This window comes from Pseudorasbora parva, chromosome 13, assembly GCF_024679245.1.
Source record: "Pseudorasbora parva isolate DD20220531a chromosome 13, ASM2467924v1, whole genome shotgun sequence".
Taxonomy (NCBI): Eukaryota; Metazoa; Chordata; class Actinopteri; order Cypriniformes; family Gobionidae; genus Pseudorasbora; species Pseudorasbora parva.
In genome coordinates, this window is record NC_090184.1 from 10925233 (window position 1) to 10945590 (window position 20358).

A 20358-nucleotide genomic window follows, 5' to 3' on the forward strand; every position below is an offset into this window, starting at 1 on the left:
GGCTCTGCGCCCTTTCAGGGCTTGGGCCCTAATAATAATAATAATAATAATAATAATAATAATAATAATCCTTAGAAGAACAATAGGGCTCTGCGCCCTTTCAGGGCTTGGGCCCTAAAAAACAGAAAAACAACCAGTGTGATATATAGAATAACCAGCAGGTGGGAGTATAGCCTTATTTATGAACCAGGCACGTGTGTCCCTATTTTGTGTTTTTTAGGCTTTTGCTACGGGAACACCGTTTGAGATATCCAATAACCGTTCGCATTTTAGCATCTTCTGTATATTTACTTCATGTTGTCCGAGTTTGGAGGAGATTGAATGAATCGCTTTTGAGGAGAAGGTAAAAACTCAGAGCTCGCTTTCCACTTTGTGTTATCTTCCAACCAAATTATCTGACTTCCTGTTGGTCAGAGCTAATGACAGTAAATTAGAAAGTTGTCCGGCTCGAAAAGTACTATATATATACCGAGTTTGGTGAATGTAGATAAAACTAACCCTCCTCTTTGGACAAAAGTGACACTTCCTGCTGCCAGTTGGTGGCGCTATAACTTTGACTCACAAAAGTCATATCCATGTGATCGGCCTCTTACAACGAACACACAGCTGAAGTTTAATCAAAATGAATTAATGTATGCAGAAGTTATAACACACTTCCTGTTTCCCTTTTCTCGCCATAAATTCATCTCTTCGCCACGGCCAAACCGTTTGAGATATCAAAAAGTTGCTCGCAATTTAGCATCCTCAGTGTCTTGACTTCATGCTGACCGAGTTTGGTGCTGATCGGGTCAATCGTCTAGGAGGAGTATCGCAAATTCCACAGCATGCGTTTTCCGAACAACCCATAATAGCTCACTTCCTGTTGTGCTGACGCATGACTTAGAGCACGAAAGTTGTTCGGCCCGATGAGCTCTATATGTGTACTGAGTTTCATATGTGTACGTGCAAGTGTGTTTGATTTATAGACCCCGTTTTCAGACCCCACTTTAGGGGGCGCTGTCGAGCCCCCCTGCCACGCCCGGGTCCCAGCCTCAGCCCGGCCCTGATGGCCGCGCATTCTGATGCGTGTGCAAAGTTTCAAGAGTTTTTGAGCATGGGAAGGGCCCCAAAAATGCCCAAATAGTCGCGTAAAAAAATAATAATAAACGAGCAGCGATGACGGGCCCAAGCCGGTGGCACCACCACCCCGGTGGCTTCAGGCAAATTGTGCAAGACAGGCAATATGCATTTAAACAGGAGAGTATTTTAAAATCGCTCAAATATGCCACATTTACCGCAGCAGCTGGTGCCGCTATGACCACAAGCCACACCCATGATGTAATTTAAATATAGATGAATTCTAATGTAATATGATATAATAGGTAATTTTCAAATATGTGCAAAGTTATCTTTTGCAGCTCAAAATTTTGTAAGTCCAGAGGGCCAAGTATTTAATTCATGGTCTTTTTATTTTATTAACACAATTATTAAACTAATTATATAAAACTATATTGTTAGTGCCCTACAAATGAAGTTGGATTCACCACATTAACTGCAGCAGTTGGTGCTGCTATGACTACAAACCACAACAGTCACATCTATGAGATCAATTAAATTTAATTAATCAAGTTCATGTCAGATGATGTCACATCAATTTCAAATGAGCGCAGAATACCGTCCGAATGGTGATATTGTATTATCCTAACACTTCTCTTCATGTGTTTTTGACCTACCTTAGCTATTTACAATCTTATGCAATTAAGCATGCTTTCATTTCAATATTTGTAGCATCCAATAAAAAAATGTTAATTACAAAATTACCAATTGGAGCTAAATCACAGAAACTGCAGCAATGATTTTAATATTAGTGTCAGGTAAGAGTAAGATGCGCGTCTAAATTTTATGGAAGTTTATTATAAACTTTATTATAAAATTTACTTAGACTGACTGGGTATGCCCAACCTGATCTGCCAGCGATTTGACTTCGCCCTGCAATACAGTCTGAAAACCCGTACATTCATTTCTACTGCTTCTGTTACACTTTTGCGGGAACAAATCACAGACTAACTTATTCACCTGGCACGCTATTGGCGAGTTTAGTAGTCTGTTTAGTTGACTATCCAATTGCATACAGAGTCATTCAAATAATGCTCATTGATCAATCTTAAATTGAGCTTGGTCTGGTGATACCCAGATAACTTATAAACTAGAAAATCATGTGAAATTTACTTTTTAAATCACTTAGATTTTTATCAGTAAATAATTAATTTTAAGACATGTGTCTTTTCAAAAACAGCAAATGACCTTCTGTAAAGCCCATGTATAGAAAACACACACACACACACACACACACACACACACACACACACACACACACACACACACACACTCACACACTCACACTCACACTCACACTCACACACACACACACACACACACACACACACACACACACACACACACTCACACACTCACACTCACACACACACACACACACACACACACACACACACACACACACACACACACACACACACACACATACACACACACACACACACACACACACACACAATTTCAAGCATGCTAAGTCTCAAAACACCCAAAAAGATCATTAAAATGACACTTTGCCATAGCAACAGTATATAAAATATCAGGAATCCATTCGTATGTCTATATCTGTCATGTTTTCACATTATACTGATGAAGTTTGAAGTAAATCGGGTGAAAGTAAGACAGTGATTCAAAAAAAATTCAAAAAGTGACACATCCTGCTGCCAGTTGGTGGCGCTATAACTTTGACTGAATATTGGAATGTAGATGTCTTCAGGCCAGGACTCTTGTCAAACATGTGAAGTTTGAGGCAGATCGGACATTGTATGCCTGAGGTACAACAAATTCCTGTGTCATGGCGAAACATCAACATTTGTGAGGCCGCCACGGACACACCCTTCAGGGAAAACTCAAGATCTTCCCAATTTAACACCACAAAGGCCTTTAGATTAGACTGTGCAAATACGATGTTGATATGATTCAATCTCTAGGAGGAGTTTGTTAAAGTACAACGTCTGGCAATGGCAAAAACTGCACCAATTTACCAAAGAAAATTCAAAATATCTCACTTCCTGTTGGTTTTTCAGATTTGGCGCCTTGGGTCTTTTTTGTAGGTATTGGGCTGTTGAATGCGTCTACTGAATTTTCATACTCATACATGAAACGTAGCGTGAATGACGCTTAATTTAAATTTTGTAGGTGGCGCTATCGAACCATTTTGCCACACCTAATTCTGAAACCCATATCAGATGTATGTTTTCACCACTTCTGATGCGTGTGCAAAGTTTCATGAGTTTTCATGCGTGTTTAGGCCCTCAAAAATGTAATTCATTTGGGAAAAGAAAAATGATGGTTTTAGCAATTACAATAAGGTCCTCACACCTTAAGCCCTAAATATCTGAGTTCCTGTTCGTCGGAGCTAATAACTGTAAATTAGAAAGTTGTTCGGCTCAAAGAGAACAATATATATACAGAGTTTGGTGACTGAAGATAAAACTAACCCCCCCACTTTTGACAAAAGATTGCATTACTTTTGTTAAAAGATGGCGCTACTGAGCTCCTCCACCATGCCCGTTTTTAAGTCTTTGCCCATATCTACTGGACAGCATGTCTGATGTGTGTGTTGAGTTTCATGTAATTTGAAGCATTTTAAGAGTCTCAAAAGGAGCGAAAAAGAATGTTATAGTTTGATGTGTTGCCGTGGCAACAGTATATACAATATCAGGAAGTGCTTACCAGCTTTATATCTGCTATGTTTTGACATTATACTGATGAAGTTTGAAGTAAATCGGGTAAAAATAAGATGGTGATTTCAAAGCATTTTGAAAGTGACACACTTCCTGCTGCCAGTTGGTGGCGCTATAACTTTGACTCACAAAAGTCATATCCATGTGATCAGCCTCTTACAACGAACACACAGCTGAAGTTTAATCAAAATGAATTAATGAATGCAGAAGTTATAACACACTTCCTGTTTCCCTTTTCTCGCCATAAATTCGTCTCCTTGCCACGGCCAAACCGTTTGAGATATCAAAAAGTTGCTCGCAATTTAGCATCCTCATTGTCTTGACTTCATGCTGACCGAGTTTGGTGCTGATCGGGTGAATCGTCTAGGAGAAGTATCGCAAATTCCAGAGCTTGCGTTTTTCAAACAACCCATAATAGCTCACTTCCTGTTGGGCTGACACATAACTTAGAGCACGAAAGTTGTTCGGCCCGATGAGCTCTATATGTGTACCGAGTTTCATACATGTGCATGCAAGTGTGTTTGATTTATAGACCATGTTTTCAGACCCCACTTTAGGGGGCGCTGTCGAGCCCCCCTGCCACGCCCAGGTACCAGCCTCAGCCCGGCCCTGATGGCCGCAGATTCCGATGTGTGTGCAAAGTTTGAAGAGTTTTCGAGCATGATAAGGGCCCCGAAAGTGCCCGAATAGTCGAAAAAGCTAAATTGTACTTAGAAGAACAATAGGGCTCTGCGCCCTTTCAGGGCTTGGGCCCTAATAACAAATTAAAGCTGCGAGCAGCGATGACGGGCCCAAGCCGGGGGCACCGCCACCCCGGTGGCATCAGCTTAACTGTGCACAGCAGGCCAATAGGCATTTAATATTGGAAAAAATAAATAAAGGGACTATGTCAAAGTCATTTTAATTCACCTCATTAACTGCAGCAACTGGTGCTGCTATGACCAGGAACCACAACACTCACATCTCTGAGATCAATTACATTTTATTCATTAATTTTATGTCAGATGATGTCAAATGTCAATTTCAAAATGAGTGCAGAATACTTTCCAAATGCTGATGTTGTATTATCCTTACACTTCTCTTTATGTGTTTTTGACCTACCGTAGCTTGTGATTGTTCACCAATTTTATGCAGCAAAAAGCATGCTTGTTTTTATTTCAATATGTGTGGCATTCAATATTTTTTTAAATAAAAAATAATAAAAAACGAGCAGCGATGGCGGGCCCAAGCCGGTGGCACCGCCACACCGGTGGCATCAGCTGAACTGTGCACAGCAGGCAATAGGCATTTAATATGGGAAAAAATAAATAAAGGGACTATGTCAAAGTCATTTGAATTCACCTCATTAACTGCAGCAACTGGTGCTTCTATGACCAGGAACCACAACACTCACATCTCTGAGATCAATTACATTTTATTCATTAATTTTATGTCAGATGATGTCAAATGTCAATTTCAAAATGAGTGCAGAATACTGTCCAAATGCTGAAGTTGTATTATCCTTACACTTCTCTTAAAAATAAATTAAGCCAAATCACAGAGACCGCAACAATGATTTTAATATCAGTGTCAGGTAAGAGTAATATGCGTGCATAAAATTTATGGAAGTTTATTATAAACAGCCACTTTTATAAATTCATGTGAAATTTAATTTTTTTTATTCATTTGAATTCTATCAATAAATAATTAGTTTAAAGAGGTGTCATACGTGATCTTTGCAAACACAGCACATGACCTTCTTTAAAGCCCATGTTATAGAAAACAATTAAAAGTATTAGGACATCACTTTCAATTATGTGCAAATGTATTTTTTGCAGCTCAAAATATTGTAAGTTCAGAAGACCAGTATTTAATTAAAGATATAATATATGTTTTTGTTTGACTTATTTTTCACAATAAAGTGATAGATATTTGTGATAGCCTATGAAATGAAAGGGTTAAATTTTGAAAAAACAAGAGACAAGGTGACACACACACACAGAGTGAGAGAGACCCCCTACACACACACACACACACACACACACACACAGAGTGATCCTGAGAGAGGGAGAGGGGGGGTAATTTTTTTTATATTTATATTTTTTTAATTATAATTATTTGTATTAACACAATTATTTAACTAATTATATAAAACAATATTGTCAATGCCCTACAAATAAACTTGTTTTATACATTTATTTTTTTATTCAAACCCAGAATAATATGTTTAATCCTTTAATGCAGGACAAAGCATTGAGAGGTAATCTTTTTAGACAGAAAAGTCTCTCTCTCTCTCTCTCTCACACACACACACACACACACACACACACACACACACACACACACACACACACACACACACACACACACACTTACACTCATGTCTGGTTCACTATCTTTTTGGGGACTCACCATAGACGTAATGGTTTTTATGCTGTACACTCCATATATATTCTGTCCTCCTACACTGCTCCTACCCCAAAACCTACCCATCACACAACTTTCTGCATTTTCACCTTTTCAAAAGAACTCATTCTGTCTGATTTATAAGCTTCTGTACCCATTGGGACCTCAGTTTAGGTCCCTACAGTGACACGAGTCCTCATGAGTCTGTGTGCATTCAGGTTTAAGTCCCCACCAGGCTAGAACAACACACACACACACACACACACACACACACACACACACACACACACACACACACACACACACACACACACTAGTAATGCTGAAGTATGCTGCAGGTAACTCAAATCAGCTCAGCCCATCCCCCATTCACAACACATACACACAGCCAGACACAAACACACACATACACACACACACACACACACACACACACACACACACACACACACACACACACACACACACACACACACACACACACATCTGGTTCACTATCTTTCTGGGGACTCACCATAGACGTAATGGTTTTTATGCTGTACAAAACATTAATTCTGTCCTCCTACACTGCCCCTGCCCCTAAATCTACCCATCACACAACTTTCTGCATTTTCACCTTTTCAAAGTAACTCATTCTGTTTGATTTTTTAAGCTTTTGTACCCATTGGGAAGTCCCCATGAGTCTTTGTGCATTCAGGTTGAAGTCCCCACCAGGCTAGAAAACCATTCACACACACACACACACACAGAGGCAAGTTTTTTTTGCTTGAAAACTTATACAATATTGCCCTCTACTGGACATTTAAGGGAGAGCATGTGTTGAAAAAAAAAAAAAAAAAAACACAGTGTGCTATATAGAATAACCAGCAGGTGGGAGTATAGCCTTATTTATGATTCAGGCACTTGTGTTCTTATTTTGTGTTTTTTAGGCTTTTGCTACGGGAACACCGTTTGAGATATCCAATAACCGTTCGCATTTTAGCATCTTCTGTATATTTACTTCATGTTGTCCGAGTTTGGAGGAGATTGAATGAATCGCTTTTGAGGAGAGGGTAAAAACTCAGAGCTCGCTTTGCCACTTCTTATTATCTTCCAACCAAATTATCTGACTTCCTGTTGGTCAGAGCTAATGACTGTAAATTAGAAAGTTGTCCGGCTCGAAAAGTACAATATATATACCGAGTTTGGTGACTGCAGATAAAACTAACCCCCCACTTTGGACAAAAGCCACACTTCCTGCTGCCAGTTGGTGGCGCTATAACTTTGACTCACAAAAGTCATATCCATGTGATCGTCCACTTACAACGAACACACAGCTGAAGTTTCATCAAAATGAATTAATGTATGCAAAAGTTATAACACACTTCCTGTTTCCCTTTTCTCGCCATAAATTCGTCTCTTCGCCACGGCCAAACCGTTTGAGATATCAAAAAGTTGCTCGCAATTTGGCATCTTCAATGTCTTGACTTCAGGCTGACCGAGTTTGGTGCTGATCGGGTGAATCGTCTAGGAGGAGTACCGCAAATTCCAGAGCGTGCGTTTTCCGAACAACCCATTATAGCTCACTTCCTGTTGGGCGAAGCTTATGACTATGAGTGCGGAAGTTGTTCGGCCCGAGGAGATCTATAAGTGTACTGAGTTTCATACATGTACGTGCAAGTGTGTTTAATATATAGACCCTGTTTTTCAAGGGGGCGCTGTTGAGCCCCCCTGCCACGCCCGGGTCAAAGGCCTCTGCCCGACCCTGTTGGCCGTGCATTCCGATGCGTGTGCAAAGTTTCAAGAGTTTTCGAGCACGTTAAGTGCCCCAAAAATGCCCAAAAGGCGAAAAGATAATAATAATAATAATAATTAAAGCTGCGAGCAGCGATGACGGGCCCAAGCCGGGGGCACCGCCACCCCGGTGGCATCAGCTTAACTGTGCGCAGCAGGCCAATAGGCATTTAATATGGGAAAAAATAAAAGGACTATGTCAAAGTCATTTGAATTCACCTCATTAACTGCAGCAACTGGTGCTGCTATGACCAGGAACCACAACAGTCACATCTCTGAGATCAATTACATTTTATTCATTAATTTTATGTCAGATGATGTCAAATGTCAATTTCAAAATGAGTGCAGAATACTGTCCAAATGCTGAAGTTGTATTATCCTTACACTTCTCTTCAAAATAAATTAAGCCAAATCACAGAGACCGTAACAATGATTTTAATATCAGTGTCAGGTAAGAGTAATATGCGTGCATATAATTTATGGAAGTTTATAATAAACAGCCACTTTTATAAGATCATGTGAAATTTAATTTTTTAATCCATTTGAATTCTATCAATAAATAATTAGTTTAAAGAGGTGTCATACATGATCTTTGCAAACACAGCACATGACCTTCTTTAAAGCCAATGTTACAGAAAACAATTAAAAGTATTAGGATATAACTTTCAATTATGTGCAAATGTATTTTTTGCAGCTCAAAATATTGTAAATTCAGAAGACCAGTATTTTATATATATATATATATATATATATATATATATATATATATATATATATATATATATATATATATAATACATTTTTTTAAACTTATTTTTCACAATAAAGTGATAGATATTGCTGATAGCAATTATGATATGAAAGGGTTAAATTATGAAAAAACAAGAGACAAGGTGACACAGACAGAGTGAGAGAGACCCCCTACACACACACACACACACACACACACACACACACACACACACACACACACACACACACACACACACACACACACACACACACACACACACACACACACACACACACACACACACACACACACACACAGAGAGAGACCCCCTCCACACACACACACACACAGAGTGATCCTGAGAGAGGGAGGGGGAAGGGGAATGACAGACACAATATCTAAACAGTGAGCGAACATTGTTTTTATTTCACTGTCTGAAAACACTGTTTTGCAATAACAACAATAGTTTTATCTTCAAAACAGTGTTCCCTAGGACATATCCAACCTGGTTAATGAATAAGGCTACACTTCCACCTTCTGGTTATTCTATATTTAGTTATTCTATATTTATATTTAAACAAAAGGCATTAATCTACTTTTTTTTTAAGACAATTAAATGTGTTTTTTTCTTTTGTTAGTAATGTTTTTTTATATTTATATTTTTTTATTAATAATTATTTGTATTAACACAATTATTTAACTAATTATATAAAACAATATTGTCAATGCCCTACAAATAAACTGGTTTTATACATTCATTTTTTTATTCAAACCCAGAATAAAATGTTTTATCCTTTAATGCAGGCCAAAGCACAGCATTGAGAGGTAATCTTTTTAGACAGAAGAGTGGCTCACACACACATACACACACACTGTAGAAATCAGTGACACGTGTCCCCATCAGTCTGTGTGGATTCAGGTTGAAGTCCCCACCAGGCTAGCAAAAAGAACACACACACACACGCACACACACACACAGTAGTAATGCTGAAGTATGCTGCAGGCAACTCTTATCAGTTAAGCCCATTCACCATCCCCCATCCACAACACACACACCCACCCACAAACACACACACATACACACACACTCATGTCTGGTTCACTATCTTTCTGGGGACTCATAGATGTAATGGTTTTTATGCATGTTCAAACCATATTCTGTCATCCTACACTGCCCCTGCCCCAAAACCTACCCATCACACAAAACTTTCTTCAAAAGAACTCATTCTGTCTGATTTATAAGCTTTTGTACCCATTGGGAAGTCCCCATGAGTCTGTGTGCATTCAGGTTTAAGTCCCCACCAGCCTAGAAAACCATTCACACACACACACAGAGGCAAGACTTTTTGCTTGAAAGCTTATACAATATTGCCCTCTACTGGTCATTTAAGTGAGAGCATAAGTGTTGAAAAAAAACAAAAAAAAACAACAGTGTGATATATAGAATAACCAGCAGGTGGGAGTATAGCCTTATTTATGAACCAGGCACGTGTGTCCCTATTTTGTGTTTTTTAGGCTTTTGCTAAGGGAACACCGTTTGAGATATCCAATAACCGTTCGCATTTTAGCATCTTCTGTATATTTACTTCATGTTGTCCGAGTTTGGAGGAGATTGAATTAATCGCTTTTGAGGAGAAGGTAAAAACTCAGAGCTCGCTTTCGACTTCTTGTTACCTTCCAACCAAATTATCTGACTTCCTGTTGGTCAGAGCTAATGACTGTAAATTAGAAAGTTGTCCGGCTCAAAATGTACAATATATATACCGAGTTTGGTGAATGTAGATAAAACTAACCCCCCGCTTTGGACAAAAGATGGCGCTACTGAGCCCCTCTACCACGCCCGTTTCTGAATCTTTGCTTGCATCTTCTGGACAGCATGTCTGATGTGTGTGTTGAGTTTCATGCAATTTCAAGCATTTGAAGAGTCTCAAAAACACCAAAAAAGATTATTAGACTTTGACACGTTGCCATGACAACAGTTTTTCTAGAATCAGGAATCCATTCATATGTCTATATCTGCAATGTTTTGACATTATACTGATGAAGTTTGAAGTAAATCGGGTGAAAATAAGATGGGGATTTAAAGCAATTTTGAAAGTGACACACTTCCTGCTGCCAGTTGGTGGCGCTATAACTTTGACTCACAAAAGTCATATCCATGTGATCGTCCTCTTACAACGAACACACAGCTGAAGTTTCATCAAAATGAATTAATGTATGCAAAAGTTATAACACACTTCCTGTTTCCTTTTTCTCGCCATAAATTCGTCTCTTCGCCACGGCCAAACCGTTTGAGAAATCAGAAAGTTGCTCGCAATTTAGCATCCTCAGTGTCTTGACTTCAGGCTGACCGAGTTTGGTGCTGATCGGGTGAATCGTCTAGGAGGAGTATCGCAAATTTCAGAGCATGCGTTTTCCGAACAACCCATAATAGCTCACTTCCTGTTGGGCTGACACATAACTTAAAGCACGAAAGTTGTTCGGCCCGATGAGCTCTATATGTGTACCGAGTTTCATATATGTACGTGGAAGTGTGTTTGATTTATAGACCCCGTTTTCAGACCCCACTTTAGGGGGCGCTGTCGAGCCCCCCTGCCACGCCCGGGTACCAGCCTCAGCCCGGCCCTGATGGCCGCGCATTCTGATGCGTGTGCAAAGTTTCAAGAGTTTTCGAGCATGGGAAGGGCCCCAAAAATGCCCAAATAGTCGCGTAAAAAAATAATAATAATAAATAATTAAAGCTGCGAGCAGCGATGACGGGCCCAAGCCGGGGGCACCGCCACCCCGGTGGCATCAGCTTACCTGTGCACAGAAGGCCAATAGGCATTTAATATGGGAAAAAATAAATAAAGGGACTATGTCAAAGTCATTTGAATTCACCTCATTAACTGCAGCAACTGGTGCTGCTATGACCAGGAACCACAACAGTCACATCTCTGAGATCAATTACATTTTATTCATTAATTTTATGTCAGATGATGTCAAATGTCAATTTCAAAATGAGTGCAGAATACTGTCCAAATGCTGAAGTTGTATTATCCTTACACTTCTCTTTATGTGTTTTTGACCTACCATAGCTTGTGATTGTTCACCAATTGTATGCAGCAAAAAGCATGCTTGTTTTTATTTCAATATGTTTGGCATTCAATATTTTTTTTAAATAAAAAATAATAAAGAATAAAGCCAAATCACAGAAACCGCAAAAATTATTTTAATATCAGTGTCAGGTAAGAGGAATATGCCTGCATACATTTTATGGAAGTGTATTATAAACAGCCACTTTTAAATGTTTAAATGTAATTAAATTTAAAATAACGATATCAAAGTCATCTGAATATGCCATATTTATTGGTCAAAGTCGACCTCTCTAAAACATGCAGCATGTTTTTATACCGCTGAGAATGTGCACGACAGGCAATATGCATTTAAACAGGAGAATATTTGAAAATTGCTCTAATATGCCACATGTATCACAGCAGCTGGTACCCCTATGACCACAAGCCACACCTATTATGAAATTTAAATATAGATTTTTTTTTTTTTTTTATGTATTAGGATATAATGGGTCACTTTCAATTATGTGCAAATGTATATTTTGCAGCTCAAAATGTTGTAAGTTCAGAAGGACAGTATTTAATTAAAGATATAGTATATTTTTTGTTTTTTTTAAAACTTATTTTTCACACTAAAGTGATAGTTATTTGTGATATGAAGGTTTAAATTGTGACAATCAAGAGACAAGGTGATACACACAAAGAGTGAGACCCCCTCCACACACACACACACACACACACACACACACACACACACACACACACACACACACACACACACACACACACACACACACACACACACACACACACACACACACACAAACAACCCAAACAGAGTGAAACTCAGAGAGGGAGAGTGAGGGGGGAGGGGAACGACAGACAGAGAGGCAGAGTCTAATTTCGAAAGAAACAAGATTTGAAACAAACAAAAAAATAATAATCTAAACAGTGGGAGAAAGTTTTTTTTTTCTTCACTGTCTGGAAACACTGTTTTGCAATAACAATAGTTTTATCTTCAAAACGGTGTTCTCAAGGACATATCCGACCTGGTTCATAACTAAGGCTATACTCCCCCCTTCTTGTTATTCTATATCATTTGCTCTCATTTTCGTCCACAAATAAAAGGCATTAATCTGCTTATTTTTAGGTTACACAAACTTCATTGTTTGAAAAGGAAACTCAAATGTGTTTTTTCTATTATTACAAATTAACTGGTTCTATAATTTTATTGTAACACAGAATAATATATTTTTTTATCCTTTAATGCTTGCCAAAGCACACAGCAATGAGCTAATCTTTTCACAATCAAAATGAAGCTGGCACCATCCCCCTACAAACACACACACACACACACACACACACACACACACACACACACACACACACACACACACACACACACACACACACACACACACACACAGAGAGAGAGAGAGAGAGAGAGAGAGAGAGAGAGAGAGAGAGAGAGAGAGAGAGAGAGAGAGAGAGAGAGAGAGAGAGAGAGAGGCAAAGTGAGATTTAGATTAAACATAATTTTCAGCAAAACAATAATAGTAAAGTCTAAACGGTGGGGAAAAGTTTCAAGCCACACCTATGATGTAATTTAATTATAGATGAATTCTAATGTAATAGGATATAATAGGTCATTTTCAAATATGTGCAAAGTTATCTTTTGCAGGGCAATATTCTGTAAGTCCAGGAAACCTGTATTTAATTCGAAGTATTTTTTTTTTTTAACTTATTTTTTACATTTGTATTAGCCTATGTTATGTAACGGTTCAATTATTACCATCGAGAGAAAGTGACTCTCACACACACACACACACACACACACACACACACACACACACACACACACTGTAACGCTGCAAGTATAAACCGGCCCACACCCCCACACCCCCTCCACACACACACACACACACACACACACACACACACACACACACACACACTGTAGTAAGCTGCAGGTATAAAGCAGCCCATCCCCCCCCCCCCCCCCCCCCTCCACACACACACAAACACACACACACACACACACTCATGTCTGGTTCACTATCTTTCTGGGGACTCAGCATAGACGTAATGGTTTTTATGCTGTACAAACCATATATTCTGTCCTCCTACACAGCTCCTACCCCAAAACCTTCCCATCACACAACTTTCTGCATTTTCACCTTTTCAAAAGAACTCATTCTGTCTGATTTATAAGCTTTTGTACCCATTGGGAAGTCCCCATGAGTCTGTGTGCATTCAGGTTTAAGTCTCCAGCAGGCTAGAAAACCATTCACACACACACACAGAGGCAAGGTTTTTTGTTTGAAAACTTATACAATATTGCCCTCTACTGGTCATTTAAGTGAGAGCATAAGTGTTGAAAAAACAACAACAAAAAAAACTGTGTGATATATAGAATAACCAGCAGGTGGGAGTATAGCCTTATTTATGAACCAGGCACTTGTGTGCTTATTTTGTCTTTTTTAGGCTTTTACTAAGGGAAAACCGTTTGAGATATCCAATAACCATTCGCATTTTAGCATCTTCTGTATATTTACTTCATGTTGTCCGAGTTTGGAGGAGATTGAATGAATCGCTTTTGAGGAGAAGGTAAAAACTCAGAGCTTGTTTATATGATTTATTAAGATTGAAACCAGATTATCTGATTTCCTGTTGGTCAGAGCTAATGACTGTAAATTAGAAAGTTGTCCGGCTCGAAATGTACAATATATATACCGAGTTTGGTGAATGTAGATAAAACTAACCCACACACTTTGGACAAAAGATGGCGCTACTGAGCCCCTCTACCACGCCCGTTTCTGAATCTTTGCTTGCATCTTCTGGACAGCATGTCTGATGTGTGTGTTGAGTTTCATGCAATTTCAAGAATGTGAAGAGTCTCAAAAACACCAAAAAGATTATTAGACTTTGACACGTTGCCATGACAACAGTATATCAAAAAATCAGGAATCCATTCATATGTCTATATCTGCCATGTTTTGACCTTATACTGATGAAGTTTGAAGTAAATCGGGTGAAAATAAGATGGGGATTTAAAGCAATTTTGAAAGTGACACACTTCCTGCTGCCAGTTGGTGGCGCTATAACTTTGTCTCACAAAAGTCATATCCATGTGATCGTCCTCTTACAACGAACACACAGCTGAAGTTTCATCAAAATGAATTAATGTATGCAAAAGTTATAACTCACTTCCTGTTTCCTTTTTCTCGCCATAAATTTGTCTCTTCGCCACGGCCAAACCGTTTGAGATATCAAAAAGTTGCTCGCAATTTGGCATCCTCAGTGTCTTGACTTCATGCTGACCGAGTTTGGTGCTGATCGGGTCAATTTTCTAGGAGGAGTATCGCAAATTCCAGAGCATGCGTTTTCCGAACAACCCATAATAGCTCACTTCCTGTTGGGCTGACGCATAAGTTAGAGCACGAAAGTTGTTCGGCCCGATGAGCTCTATATGTGTACCGAGTTTCATACATGTACGTGCAAGTGTGTTTGATTTATAGACCCTGTTTTCAGAGCCCACTTTAGGGGGCGCTGTCGAGCCCCCCTGCCACGCCCGGGTCCCAGCCTCAGCCCGGCCCTGATGGCCGCGCATTCTGATGCGTGTGCAAAGTTTCAAGTGTTTTCAAGCATGGGAAAGGCCCCAAAAATGCCCAAATAGTCGGTAAAAAAAATAATAATAAATAATAATTAAAGCTGCGAGCAGCGATGACGGGCCCAAGCCGGGGGCACCGCCACCCCGGTGGCATCAGCTTAACTGTGCACAGCAGGCCAATAGGCATTTAATATGGGAAAAAATAAATAAAGGGACTATGTCAAAGTCATTTTAATTCACCTCATTAACTGCAGCAACTGGTGCTGCTATGATCAGGAACCACAACACTCACATCTATGAGATCAATTACATTTTATTCATTAATTTTATGTCAGATGATGTCAAATGTCAATTTCAAAATGAGTGCAGAATACTTTCCAAATGCTGATGTTGTATTATCCTTACACTTCTCTTTATGTGTTTTTGACCTACCGTAGCTTGTGATTGTTCACCAATTTTATGCAGCAAAAAGCATGCTTGTTTTTATTTCAATATGTGTGGCATTCAATATTTTTTTAAATAAAAAATAATACAAAATAAAGCCAAATCACAGAAACCGCAAAAATTATTTTAATATCAGTGTCAGGTAAGAGGAATATGCCTGCATACATTTTATGGAAGTGTATTATAAACAGCCACTTTTAAATGTTTAAATGTAATTAAATTTAAAATAACGATATCAAAGTCATCTGAATATGCCATATTTACTGGTCAAAGTCGACCCCTCTAAAACATGCAGCATGTTTTTATACCGCTGAGAATGTGCACGACAGGCAATATGCATTTAAACAGGAGAATATTTGAAAATTGCTCTAATATGCCACATGTATCACAGCAGCTGGTACCCCTATGACCACAAGCCACACCTATTATGAAATTTAAATATAGATTTTTTTTTTTTTATGTATTAGGATAAAATGGGTCACTTTCAATTATGTGCAAATGTATATTTTGCAGCTCAAAATGTTGTAAGTTCAGAAGGACAGTATTTAATTAAAGATATAGTATATTTTTTGTTTTTTTTAAACTTATTTTTCACACTAAAGTGAGTTATTTGTGATATGAAGGTTTAAATTATGACAATCAAGAGACAAGGTGATACACACAAAGAGTGAGACCCCCTCCACACACACACACACACACACACAAACAACCCAAACAGAGTGAAACTCAGAGAGGGAGAGTGAGGGGGGAGGGGGACGACAGACAGAGAGGCAGAGTCTAATTCCGAAAGAAACAAGATTTGAAACAAACAAAAAATAATAATCTAAACAGTGGGAGAAAGTTTTTTTTTCTTCACTGTCTGGAAACACTGTTTTGCAATAACAATAGTTTTATCTTCAAAACGGTGTTCTCAAGGACATATCCAACCTGATTCTTAACTAAGGCTATACTCCCCCCTTCTTGTTATTCTATATCATTTGCTCTCATTTTCGTTCACAAATAAAAGGCATTAATCTGCTTATTTTTAGGTTACACAAACTTCATTGTTTGAAAAGGAAACTCAAATGTGTTTTTTCTATTGTTACAAATTAACTGGTTCTATAATTTTATTGTAACCCAGAATAATATATATTTTTATCCTTTAATGCTTGCCAAAGCACACAGCAATGAGCTAATCTTTTCACAATCAAAATGAAGCTGGCACCATCCCCCTACAAACACACACACACACACAGAGAGAGAGAGAGAGAGAGAGAGAGAGAGAGAGAGAGAGAGAGAGAGAGAGAGAGAGAGAGAGAGAGAGAGAGAGAGAGAGAGAGAGAGAGAGATAAAGTGAGATTTAGATTAAACATGATTTTCAGCAAAACAATAATAGTAAAGTCTAAACGGTGGGGAAAAGTTTCAAGCCACACCTATGATGTAATTTAATTATAGATGAATTCTAATGTAATGGGATATAATAGGTCATTTTCAAATATGTGCAAAGTTATCTTTTGCAGGGCAATATTTTGTAAGTCCAGGAAACCTGTATTTAATTAAAAGTATTTTTTTATTTTTTTAACTTATTTTTTACATTTGTATTAGCCTATGTTATGTAACGGTTCAATTATTACCATCGAGAGAAAGTGACTCACACACACACACACACACACACACACACACTGTAACGCTGCAAGTATAAACCGGCCCACACCCCCACCCCCCCCTCCACACACACACACACACACACACACACACACACACACACACACACACACACACACACACACACATGTAGTAAGCTGCAGGTATAAAGCAGCCCACCCCCCCCTCCACACACACACACACACACACACACACACACACACACACACACACTCATGTCTGGTTCACTATCTTTCTGGGGACTCAGCATAGACATAATGGTTTTTATGCTGTACAAACCATATATTCTGTCCTCCTACACTGCTCCTACCCTAAACCTACCCATCACACAAAACTTTCTTCAAAAGAACTCATTCTGTTTGATTTACAAGCTTTTGTACCCATTGGGAAGTCCCCATGAGTCTGTGTGCATTCAGGTTTAAGTCTCCAGCAGGCTAGAAAACCATTCACACACACACACAGAGGCAAGGTTTTTTGCTTGAAAACTTATACAATATTGCCCTCTACTGGTCATTTAAGTGAGAGCATAAGTGTTGAAAAAACAACAACAAAAAAAACAGTGTGATATATAGAATAACCAGCAGGTGGGAGTATAGCCTTATTTATGAACCAGGCACTTGTGTGCTTATTTGGTCTTTTTTAGGCTTTTGCTACGGGAAAACCGTTTGAGATATCCAATTACCGTTCGCATTTTAGCATCTTCTGTATATTTACTTCATGTTGTCCGAGTTTGGAGGAGATTGAATGAATCGCTTTTGAGGAGAAGGTAAAAACTCAGAGCTTGTTTTTATGATTTATTAAGATTGAAACCAGATTATCTGATTCCCTGTTGGTCACAGCTAATGACTGTAAATTAGAAAGTTGTCCGGCTCGAAATGTACAATATATATACCGAGTTTGGTGAATGTACATAAAACTAACCCACACACTTTGGACAAAAGATGGCGCTACTGGGCCCCTCTACCACGCCCGTTTCTGAATCTTTGCTTGCATCTTCTGGACAGCATGTCTGATGAGTGTGTTGAGTTTCATGCAATTTCAAGAATGTGAAGAGTCTCAAAAACACCAAAAAAGATTATTAGACTTTGACACGTTGCCATGACAACAGTATATCAAAAAATCAGGAATCCATTCATATGTCTATATCTGCCATGTTTTGACATTATACTGATGAAGTTTGAAGTAAATCGGGTGAAAATAAGATGGGGATTTAAAGCAATTTTGAAAGTGACACACTTCCTGCTGCCAGTTGGTGGCGCTATAACTTTGTCTCACAAAAGTCATATCCATGTGATCGTCCTCTTACAACGAACACACCGCTGAAGTTTCATCAAAATGAATTAATGTATGCAAAAGTTATAACTCACTTCCTGTTTCCTTTTTCTCGCCATAAATTTGTCTCTTCGCCACGGCCAAACCGTTTGAGATATCAAAAAGTTGCTCGCAATTTGGCATCCTCAGTGTCTTGACTTCATGCTGACCGAGTTTGGTGCTGATCGGGTCAATTTTCTAGGAGGAGTATCGCAAATTCCAGAGCATGCGTTTTCCGAACAACCCATAATAGCTCACTTCCTGTTGGGCTGACGCATAAGTTAGAGCACGAAAGTTATTCGGCCCGATGAGCTCTATATGTGTACCGAGTTTCATATATGTACGTGCAAGTGTGTTTGATTTATAGACCCTGTTTTCAGAGCCCACTTTAGGGGGCGCTGTCGAGCCCCCCTGCCACGCCCGGGTCCCAGCCTCAGCCCGGCCCTGATGGCCGCGCATTCTGATGCGTGTGCAAAGTTTCAAGAGTTTTCGAGCATGGGAAAGGCCCCAAAAATGCCCAAATAGTCGGTAAAAAAAATAATAATAAATTAAAGCTGCGAGCAGCGATGACGGGCCCAAGCCGGGGGCACCGCCACCCCGGTGGCATCAGTTTAACTGTGCACAGCAGGCCAATAGGCATTTAATATGGGAAAAAATAAATAAAAGGACTATGTCAAAGTCATTTGAATTCACCTCATTAACTGCAGCAACTGGTGCTGCTATGACCAGGAACCACAACAGTCACATCTCTGAGATCAATTACATTTTATTCATTCATTTTATGTCAGATGATTTCAAATGAGTGCAGAATACTGTCCAAATGCTGAAGTTGTATTATCCTTACACTTCTCTTAAAAATAAATTAAGCCAAATCACAGAGACCGCAACAATGATTTTAATATCAGTGTCAGGCAAGAGTAATATGCGTGCATAAAATGTATGGAAGTTTATTATAAACAGCCACTTTTATAAGATCATGTGAAATTATTATTTTTTATCCATTTAAATTCTATCAATAAATAATTCGTTTAAAGAGGTGTCATACGTGATCTTTGCAAACACATCACATGACCTTCTTTAAAGCCCGTGTTATAGAAAACAATTAAAAGTATTAGGATATCACTTTCAATTATGTGCAAATATATTTTTTGCAGCTCAAAATTTTGTAAGTTCAGAAGACCAGTATTTAATTAAAGATATAATATATGTTTTTGTGTTTTACTTATTTTTCACAATAAAGTGATAGATATTTGTGATAGCCTATGATATGAAAGGGTTAAATTATGAAAACACAAGAGAAAAGGTGACACACACACACAGAGTGAGAGAGACCCCCTCCACACACACACACACACACACACCCACACACACATAGTGATCCTAAGAGAGGGAGAGTGAGGGGGGGGGGAATGACAGACACAAAATCTAAACAGTGAGAGATCATTGTTTTTATTTCACTGTCTGAAAACACTGTTTTCCAATAACAACAATAGTTTTATCTTCAAAACAGTGTTCCCTAGGACATATCCAACCTGGTTACTCAATAAGGCTACACTTCCACCTTCTGGTTATTCTATATACCGGTAGCTCATTGGTTATCATTTTTGTCCTTAAACATTAATCTTC